The sequence below is a fragment of the Rhyacophila brunnea genome, unplaced genomic scaffold (assembly GCF_057557595.1).
Source record: "Rhyacophila brunnea isolate RB1 unplaced genomic scaffold, BYU_Rbru_1.0 scaffold_21, whole genome shotgun sequence".
NCBI lineage: Eukaryota > Metazoa > Arthropoda > Insecta > Trichoptera > Rhyacophilidae > Rhyacophila > Rhyacophila brunnea.
This window is the reverse complement of record NW_028232871.1, coordinates 18720976-18730847: the sequence shown is the minus strand read 5'-3', so window position 1 is coordinate 18730847 and position 9872 is coordinate 18720976. Positions and strand designations below refer to the sequence as shown.

Genomic DNA, 9872 nt, shown 5'->3' with positions numbered 1-9872 from the left:
TTGTTCATACAACATAATGACAATGATGTGTTTGCATAATTAATATTGCCACCTTTTTAAATTTATTATTACAAAATGTAGTCCGAAGAAAAAAAAAAATTAGCATTTTTTTGCGTTTATCTTGTGACCCAAATCTTTTTTTTTCGCAACAGTACAATACGTTACCGCAGAATTTACAAAATTAAATACATAATAATATACACAAAATATTGAGTTCATTAAATAAAAGGCTACAGTTATGTGAGGTTTATTGTGACTAGAAATATGTCAATTACCTTATCCGTTCCAAGGCGGGTCATAGCGTATGGATATCCACAACATGAAGGTATCGTTTAATGATTTCATTAGTAAAGTTGTTAATTATTCTAGGACAATTACCCCCCGTATCAAAAACCTCTCAGACATTAACCCCCCGTATAAAAATACGAACTATTTTAATAAAATTTTATTGACACAACACATACATACTGGATTCAAAAGATTATTTGATATAATAAATTTGAATTGAAAATTATTTGATACATTACAGCGATTTCCAAACTGGAGCCTGCGGAGGCGCGAAAAGCTTAACACAAATGTAGCCACAGGATTGCAGTTTGCAGTTTGCAGTTTGCAAATGCATAGTTTATAAAGAGCCTGGGGGGCGGCCATAGCACACATCACAAATTTACTATAATAGTTTAAAAAGTCGCCTGCCGCGCTACTTTCTTTTAGGCCTATTAAACATTTTAAATAGTGGTTGTGCGTTGCAATTTGATGTGATACCTTTCTGATGATTGCTATATTTAAACGATAACTGGCGTGTATAATTAAGGAAACACTACTTTAGAGCACCACACTGCCTTTAACCTCAGCGATAGGTAGGTGGGCCCACCAAAGATCCTGGCCTGGTGGCTCCGCTTCAGGAAGTGGGTCCTATGATAGAATCCATTTGTCAATGAACGATGATGTATTTGGATTAACTACTATTGAAAAGGAAAAAATTGATAGAATTATCATCTGATAATTCATTGAAACCATAACCCTAGTTCAATTTTGGTTGAATTGAAGTGAAGAATAATTTAAAACTTTGTCAAGAACAGCATTGTAAGTTGTAAGTATTTGTAAGTTGTGTAAACGAGGTTTTATTATAATAAAAGTAAAATTTTGTTTATTTTTATAATTAGGTTTTCTTTCATTTTTGTATAAGTACAATTTTGGCTATTTAAAAAGGTACTATTTCATGAAATAAAGGGGGAGAGACGCCAAGATTAGATTTTATTAAAAGGGAGGCGTAGTAACATAAAGTTTGGAAACCACTGCATTAAGATATGGATACAAATTTAAAATTATGCGAATATCTAATATGCACCTTTTCGGGATAGTGGAGGAAAAATAATTACTAAAATATTGACATCTTCAACAAAAAATGTATTAAAATTATAAGATACCTACAAGTATTCAGAATTTCTAACCGAATACCTAACCGATTTTTTTTTAAACAGTACATGTTCAAACACGAACGTTAACATCATTTTATTCCCTACTTTAATTATAGTTTGTCAATTTATGGCTACGGCCGTATGTTGTAGCTTAACCACTGGGGAATGCCAAAAGAAATGGCGTATTTCAAAAAAACACTACCTTATTCTTAGGTCAATAATTATTATAAAGCAATCATTATTCGTAGGATGTTTATCACACTTGAATGGTCAAAGACATAGCTTATTATGAGTATATTTAGAATTATCTTCAAATGTGTTAATCTTGCCCATTTTTGGAATATTAAAAAAGCCTAATTCTTGTCAAATTTGGGATCACAGAGATTATCAATATAATTTTGTATCGTAAATATTTCACTATAATAATGTCGATATAAATTATACTGATGGTTTTATAAATGCGTTTAAAAATTAATAAACGTAAAAAATCTTAACACCACTGCACATGCATGTACTGAAATATGACTATATTCTAAAACATTAGAGCGAGAGGTTTAACAGAATACTATTTTATGTAATAAAAATACTTTATGCAGTCATCAAATGTTTAAAATAAACATAAAGGATAATAAGGCTTCAAAATTATATAAATAGATTATCTACAACGTTTAAGGAATGTCCAGGATCATGCTTTGAAAATAGAACAAAAGCTCCATTTTGACTTACGCTGAGCATGTCCCCCCTTAAGCAAACAAATTATATGACAAATATAAACACTTTTTTTTAATTACGTTTTAATAGGTTGGGTTTTTTGGTGACCCCAATAATTGGTATTAGCCTGGTATAAATGGGGCCCTGCTACCGGGTGAACAAATGGCTAACAACTATTCCCCGTATGTATGATTATATAACCTCCAATCTGTGGAGACCCATGTGATATTCTCCACTCAGCAGTAAATAATAATATGATAATTTAATAGTAATATAATTGAAGATAATGGAATGGGCTCGAAGTCGGTGTTTAAAAATGGCGCCTCAGATACGTAATAATATGCATAAAAAGACTTCCGCAATATTTTCGCTTATTATGTAATCCAGAGCACAGTATAATAATATACGTCTTGTGATTCCTTTCACATTTTAGAAAAGAGCTACCGACACGATAAAACTACATCACGACTTTGAGGTTATGTTAATATGCAAATGTAGCAAAAAGGCGCGCTGTCATTGCCTAATGCGAAAAATCCCGCCAAATTTTGACAGCTGATCATCTCATATAGACTATAAAAAATTATTCTTTGTCTGGCCGTCGCGTGGCGATAGCATGCGGCCAGTAGTACGAATGTGGGTCAGTAGGTCGTAGGTGTAACAAGCTTCGAGCGGAACGACTTTCAATAGAGAAATAAGAATATTGGAAACACAATGTTATTACATTTTTTACGAAACGTATAACGTTAATTTAATACTGCATCATCGCCATAATGGCTAATTCAACTAAAGGGACTACGGGCATCGGATATTACAACTAAGTACTTATAGAAATTATACCTTTAATAGTGTTTTAAGTAATCAGGCGCCTCTAACGGTGCAGTGCGTAAGGTGCTGGCTTCCATCCAGGAACTCCGGGTTCGATTCCCACCGAGGACACAATAATTTATATATGTGATTTTCTCAAAGCCTTGATGTTTGTGATTCTTCAAATACTTAACTTCTTCTTTATCATCTTACACAAGCGCCCCCCCCCCCCCCCCCACACCCACTGACCTTCTTCGCCGGTCCTTTTCCACAGTTTTCCGTGGCGATTTTCTTTGACGCAGATGTCGCAACCAATTCATCATACAATTTAAAAGGGAAGGGGTGCCTCGCAACAGTTCAAACTAGCCAAGCGACTATTAAAGTAGACAATAATATTTAAAATACGCATATTTCTCACATATTGAGTATAAAACATTACCCAAAGCATTAACAAATTCCCTCCAACTAACATTAATATTCAAACAGATACCTACTTCTAAACAAAAAAAATAAGCCATTTCCTGAGCCTACTATTACAGTGGATTAGGTTGATGAAAACGTACGCGATTCATCTGTGTCTCATATAGCACATGATAATTGTAATTTAATTATTGTATTGGACCAAAACTCATCTTCGCCATACAGCGGTTATAATCGATTCAGAAGTGCCCATGATGAATTAATAAAAAATCAAATTTTAATATATTTTTTGAATTATTTACCAGCTCAACATTCACAAAATTTATTTATTAATTGATATATAATTTCACTCATAAATTAAATAACACTTGCATAAATATAGCCTCAAATCTTGATACACAATCTTTACAATAAAAAATAAATATATTCACTCCAATATAAATAAAATTTATGTTAGTCTCCAGTTTTATGAATATAAATGAACAGTGTAGAATGTTAGTCTCTATAAATGTGTTTATAAACATATAGGTACCTACATTTATTATGACACTATATTGGTTATGTTTACAACACGTGCTGTTTACTTGGTTGTATTGAACGACTAACTTAATGACACTATGCGCATGCGCGTGTACCCCTGAGACCGAAATGAATATAATAATAATAATAAACTGTGTTGCATCGGCGCGCGCAACTTCCGTCACACGCCAAACGTGTTACATCGGCGCGCGCAACTTCGTCACACGCCAAAAATACACTCTGAGCTGTTTTCCCAAATGTGACAAAAAGAAACCTCTAATATTATCTATCATCACTGTCTTCTTCAATAATATTATTTTTTCGTTACAGTGAGAGATCCCATGAAACAATTATACTCATTGATATTTTTACTACTATACTTTGGTAGTTGGGATTTACAGTATTTATTTTATTTTATTTGAGGCGGGACTCAAAATCAGTCAGTGCTTCGGACCTTGAAATCCCTAAACTCGCCAATGACTCCATCTAATTTTTAGCCACCGTCTAGAGTCTAGACTCTAGATCGTTGATGATTTGAATTCGGCCAAGGTCTTTGAGACCACCCCTAAAAAAATCTTTGTAGCGCAAGGCGGTGGTGTTTCTAATTAATATTTTGTCATATTCATTGGGAAATGAAAATGGCAAATGAAAACTATTCATGACTATCAAATTCTGTGGTTGCAGTCGTATACGAGTATGTTAGGATAAGTATATTATATATAATTATTAATCTAACAAAAGGTGCAGTCCCTATGTGACATTTCTTCCATGGAAAAACTACAATATGGTTAGAAATCACAGAATTATTAGATAATTCAATGAATTAAATTATATCAATAATAAAATGATCTATCCGCACCAATAATTAATTCACTTCAATTTATTTTTGCAATTCCGCTTGAAGTTTGTGTTATGTATAGTACGTAATTATTTCTAATTTTTATTTTCAAAGAGTACGTTTTTTGCAGTTTCTGAAAGTTTACAGTTCATATAAAATTAAATGCGGTAGAGGTAAGTCTATCAATATATTGATATTTAAAAATAATGCTGTATTGCACGTTGAATCTGGTTATGTAGATTCATATAGTAAGAAGTGTATTCATAATTTTGTGTGAGAAATTCAAAGAAAGTCTGTCGCCAAAATTCGTGACGAATTACATAATTCAATGACACTGTGACCTAACGTGTATAAGAATATGCTGACAATTTGAAACGGAAGTGATCTTTTTACAATAAAAAAATAACAGAAAACTATATCAATGAATTAATATATTATCAATTAGGAAACTACATTGTAACTACGTGATGTTACTTTGTCGATTTTTTCAACCCAAAGGACATCGATAATTATAATAGTATGGATATATTCATAGCCTCCACACCCTGAAGCGGGCCCCCTACCTGTCGCTAAGGATAAAGGGATTGTGTTGCTCTACAGTAGCGTTTTCCAAACAGTGTACGCGGTAAAATTATTTTTTTGTATAGTTTAACACTTCCATTTGAATAATAGAGTTGTCGAGTATTGGATGCATAATAAAAAATTATGTCGTACTACCACATATTTTTTAATAATAATATTATTGCAGGAAAATAGCGCCGCATGCGACTTTTTTACTAGTCAAGCAAAGTTGTGATGTGTGTTTAGCTAACTTATCTGGTCGACTCGCCTCGCCGGGCCCTTCTTGAGCCCGGGCCCTCAGGCTAGGGCCCTGTCAGCCCCCCCTTGTGGGGGCCATGGACATATTATAATATCATCATCTCAATACTCCAACTAGATGACTCTGATTTGGTCATTATTGGGGAAAATTTTAATTTTACTTGATTAACATAAATCTACGCTATAATTATTATTTAAAATAAAAATGGAAAATTGTGGTCATCTAATTGGGGAATATTCGATTATATGAAAAAAAATTGTAGATATACCTATCATTTTATTTATTTAAGCATTTATGGTTTTAAAGTTATTTAATATTTTCAAACACAAAATTAATATAGTTCCCAATAACTTCTGACTTACCTGGTTTTATCATTTTGTAGAGTAGGATAATAAATGTAGAATCATATCATCATCTCAAAAACAGTGAACATTAAGTTATCTAGGTGTACCTGTTGGTACCCGAGGTGACGATATTATCAATTAGGAAACCACATTTTATATGAATATTGAAGCGAGGAGTGGGTCCGAATTACGTTTAATGTCGATTTTTTTCAACCCAAGTGACATTGATAATAAAAATCGGTGTATGTACTTATGTACGCGCGTTAGAAGTTATACTTCTTTGGCGTAACAAAACAAAAAAAATCTCAAAACCTGTATTTGAAAAATTTAGCAAACCGCTATTTCGACCACCTTTGCTTAAACAGATGACTGTACAACTATTTTCGTTAACAATAACAATTTATTACAAATCAAAAGTAAAACAAAGTTTAAGTGAAACGTGATATTGGCTTTTGTGATGAAACATAATAATTATTATTGTCTTTTTATTTTATTATTTATTATAAACCGCCAATAAATAAATTGACATGGGATATACGACAAATATTATCCTAAACTGTAAAAATATGTATTTTTGTGTATGAAGTGTCTAAATATCATAAATTTACGACATACCTACCATTGTTTGAATTATATACCAACTCAACATTCACAAAATTTATTTATTTATTGATATATAATTTTACTCATAAATAATAGATACTTACATTAATATAGCCTCAAATCTTAATGATAATCATGGGCACTTCTGAATCGATTATAACCGCTGTATGGCAAAGATGAGTGTCTGTCCAATACAATAATTAAATTACAATTGAAGATCTTGGCATAAAAACATCAAATGTCCACTTTTTTCCATTTTCATTTTATTGCATTTCTATATTCCCTGTGTATGGTTACATACAACTGTGCAAATATATATTTTTTTTAAAAATTGTAAGTCCCTCAAATCCGCTCTCAAAAATATGCCACTTTTCTAAAAACAGCAATAGTCCAAGGAATTTTGTTTGAAAACAACAAAGGTCAAGCACCGCGATTTCCTAACTCTCGTCTCGTGTGGCACCAGACGAGATGACGTAATTGTGACGTCACGCTCGAGGCATGCCGACCGCGCACAGAATAACCATAGAAAATTTTATTATGATACACCTATGTGTATGGTGACAATGAATAGCGCCGCTGTCTGACCACTCGCTATTTTCTCGAATGCTATTATCACTCCGGTAGTACGTCATAATGATGTCATATGACGTCATCTCGACCGGGAAGCTTGCACTCGCAAGTTCTAACATAGAGCCCCAGGGGCCCGATTTCCTAACTATCGTCTCGTGTGGCACCAGACGACATGACGTAATTGTGACGTCAGCCAATACATGCCGCCCGCTCGAGCGTGTATTGGCTGACGTCACAATTACGTCATGTCGTCTGGTGCCACACGAGACGATAGTTAGGAAATCGGACTGCAGTAGTTCCACACTTTTATCACCAGGCGGCGTTAGGCGTTAGTATACATTCCATACTTGTTAGTGCCTGACCTGTCAAAATTATCTTTCATTCGTTCAGTCATTGGCATTGCCATTTTATGAAGTTCCTTAACGATTGTTTGTATATTTTATCATGGAATGTAATAGGATACAGACATCCGAAACGCCTCGTAAGAGAAAAGTTAATAAAACCAAGCAAACATTAATAAAAACCGCCAAAATAAAGGGAAGTGATCATGTCAATCATGTTGGGAAACGACTCTCAAAAAAAGTTATCGGTGAAGATTGCAGGTAGGAACATTTATGTATTCATAACATATATTCAATTAAAAACTTATACATTATTAATACGTACTAAAATATTTACCATGCTGAATAGTTTGTGTGATTAAATTTAGTTCACAATGGCTGTGATTACTTTGAAGTTATGACTTCTTTCGAATGCAAAGCATTGTATTTACTATGTTGTTTTATGTAAATGTATGTATGATTGTAATAAAGTATATTATGTAGGATTGTACTTAATTGATTATTATGTTTCCAGGTGCAAGAGGTTTCATTGTTTTACAAAAATAAATGAAGATTTACGGAAAGAAATATTTGAGAATTTTTATGAAATGGATTCTAAAAATCAACAAGATGGCTATATATCTGGATGTATAGAAGTAGTACCGATCAAGAGAAGACGTCCGAGAAAAAATACTCCGATAATAATAAATGATGTCAATGATCATGGTATATTCAAGCATTCAGCATCATATAAATATAAAGTGAGTATTCATTGAATTAATAAAAAATGTACATTCAAATTAGGCATTACACCTATTATACCTAATGATAATGTGTTTGAAAAACTAATTATTTTTTCTCTTTATTTACTTTAGATACGATCTACATCTGATGGTATTAACGAAGAAGTCTGTATGAAGGCATTTGTGGCAATACATGGTATTACGCATTCCCGGCTGCGACGTATTCAAGACAACATCACATTTTCGGGTTCGGCTCCTATGGACAAACGAGGAAAGCATCCAAATCGCCCAAGAGCAGTGCCTGAATCAGTGATTCAGTTGATTCACATTCATATACAATCATTTAAGGCACGTCAAAGTCATTATTCTTTCGCGAAAAATAAGAATGTTAGGTATCTTCCGGAAAATTTGACTATTATGAAAATGCACGAGATGTTTTTAAGTAAATACAGGCTTCAACTAAACTATGACACATACTACAGAGTATTTACAACTAGATATAATTTGTCATTTGGAGCTCCTCGAAGCGATACGTGTTCATACTGTGATTCAGTTACAACCAAACTGAAATTACCCGATCTCTCTGAAGATGAAAAACGTAAGATTGAGATAGATTATCAACTTCACCTGGCTAAAGCACAACAGTTTACTACAACGAAGCGAAGATTAAAAGAACTCGCAAGTGGTTCAAGTGATACCACAGTCATATCGTTTGATTTTATGCAAAATTTGCCTTTACCGAATATGGTAACAAATGCGGTATTTTATTCCAGACAGCTATGGTATTACATTTTTGGGATACATGACCTAGCCAGAAATGATGTATATATGTACACGTATCATGAAGGATTCGCCAAACGAGGTCAAAATGATGTAACATCTTTGTTACTACATTACATAAACCACCATCTGCCAGCAGGCACGAAAACATTGTATATTTTGAGTGACGGATGTGCTGGACAAAACAAAAATTTTGTTATGATTTGGTTTTGGTATATGGTGGTACATGTATTAAAAAAAATTGAACGAGTCATCCATATATTTCCTATCAGAGGGCACACATTTTTACCAAATGACGCTGACTTTCATTTGTTCAGCAGTGCAAGGAAAACAATCCTTGCAGACGTGCCAGAGGATTGGGATAAAGTTGTATTGGATGCCAGAAAAACTCCTGGGCCCTTTATTCTGGAGAAACCGGAGCAAAAAGATTTTTTAAATATTAAAGATACGTTAAAGCCTTACTTTAAGTCATCCTTCGGCAGAGATTTTCATCTTAGGCAAGTTAGAATGTACAAAATAGACAAGGATTGTAAGGGAGAAGTGCTTTGCAAACATCTCAGTTTCTCTGGACTGTGGGATAGATTCAATATAGTGAAAAGACATCAAATGCCAGTCACGATTGCATTTAAGCCAGCATATGATGGCTTAATTCCATTGAAAGGCGCAAAGAAAAAAGATATTTTAAAATTAACTAAGTATTTACAAAATCCAATAAATGCATCATTTTATGAAAATTTGCCGTGTGACAATGATACAAATGATAACGTTGAAGAAGACAGTGAAGGTGTGAGTGATCAAGACTAATCAGTAGTAATATGCACATGATTGATTTAATTTTAAATATTTAATTGAAGATTTTTTTAAAACATGTAAGTACGTAGCTTAATAATTGGTTATGATGTGTCAAAACCTTCTTAAATGTAGTATTATGATTAAAAAATAACAGAAATATATATTTTTTGTTTTATTTAATAAAATT

The 9872-nt window shown here is 33.1% G+C and overlaps 1 long non-coding RNA gene across 1 annotated transcript; it reads left to right on the top strand.

Annotated features, from left to right (window-relative positions):
- The first annotated feature begins 7402 nt into the window (after positions 1-7402).
- LOC147070810 (uncharacterized) lies at positions 7403-9558 on the top strand. Its single transcript, XR_015070866.1, has 3 exons — positions 7403-7652; positions 7906-8131; positions 8246-9558. It is a non-coding gene; the product is annotated as an uncharacterized LOC147070810 (long non-coding RNA).
- Positions 9559-9872: the final 314 nt, after the last annotated feature.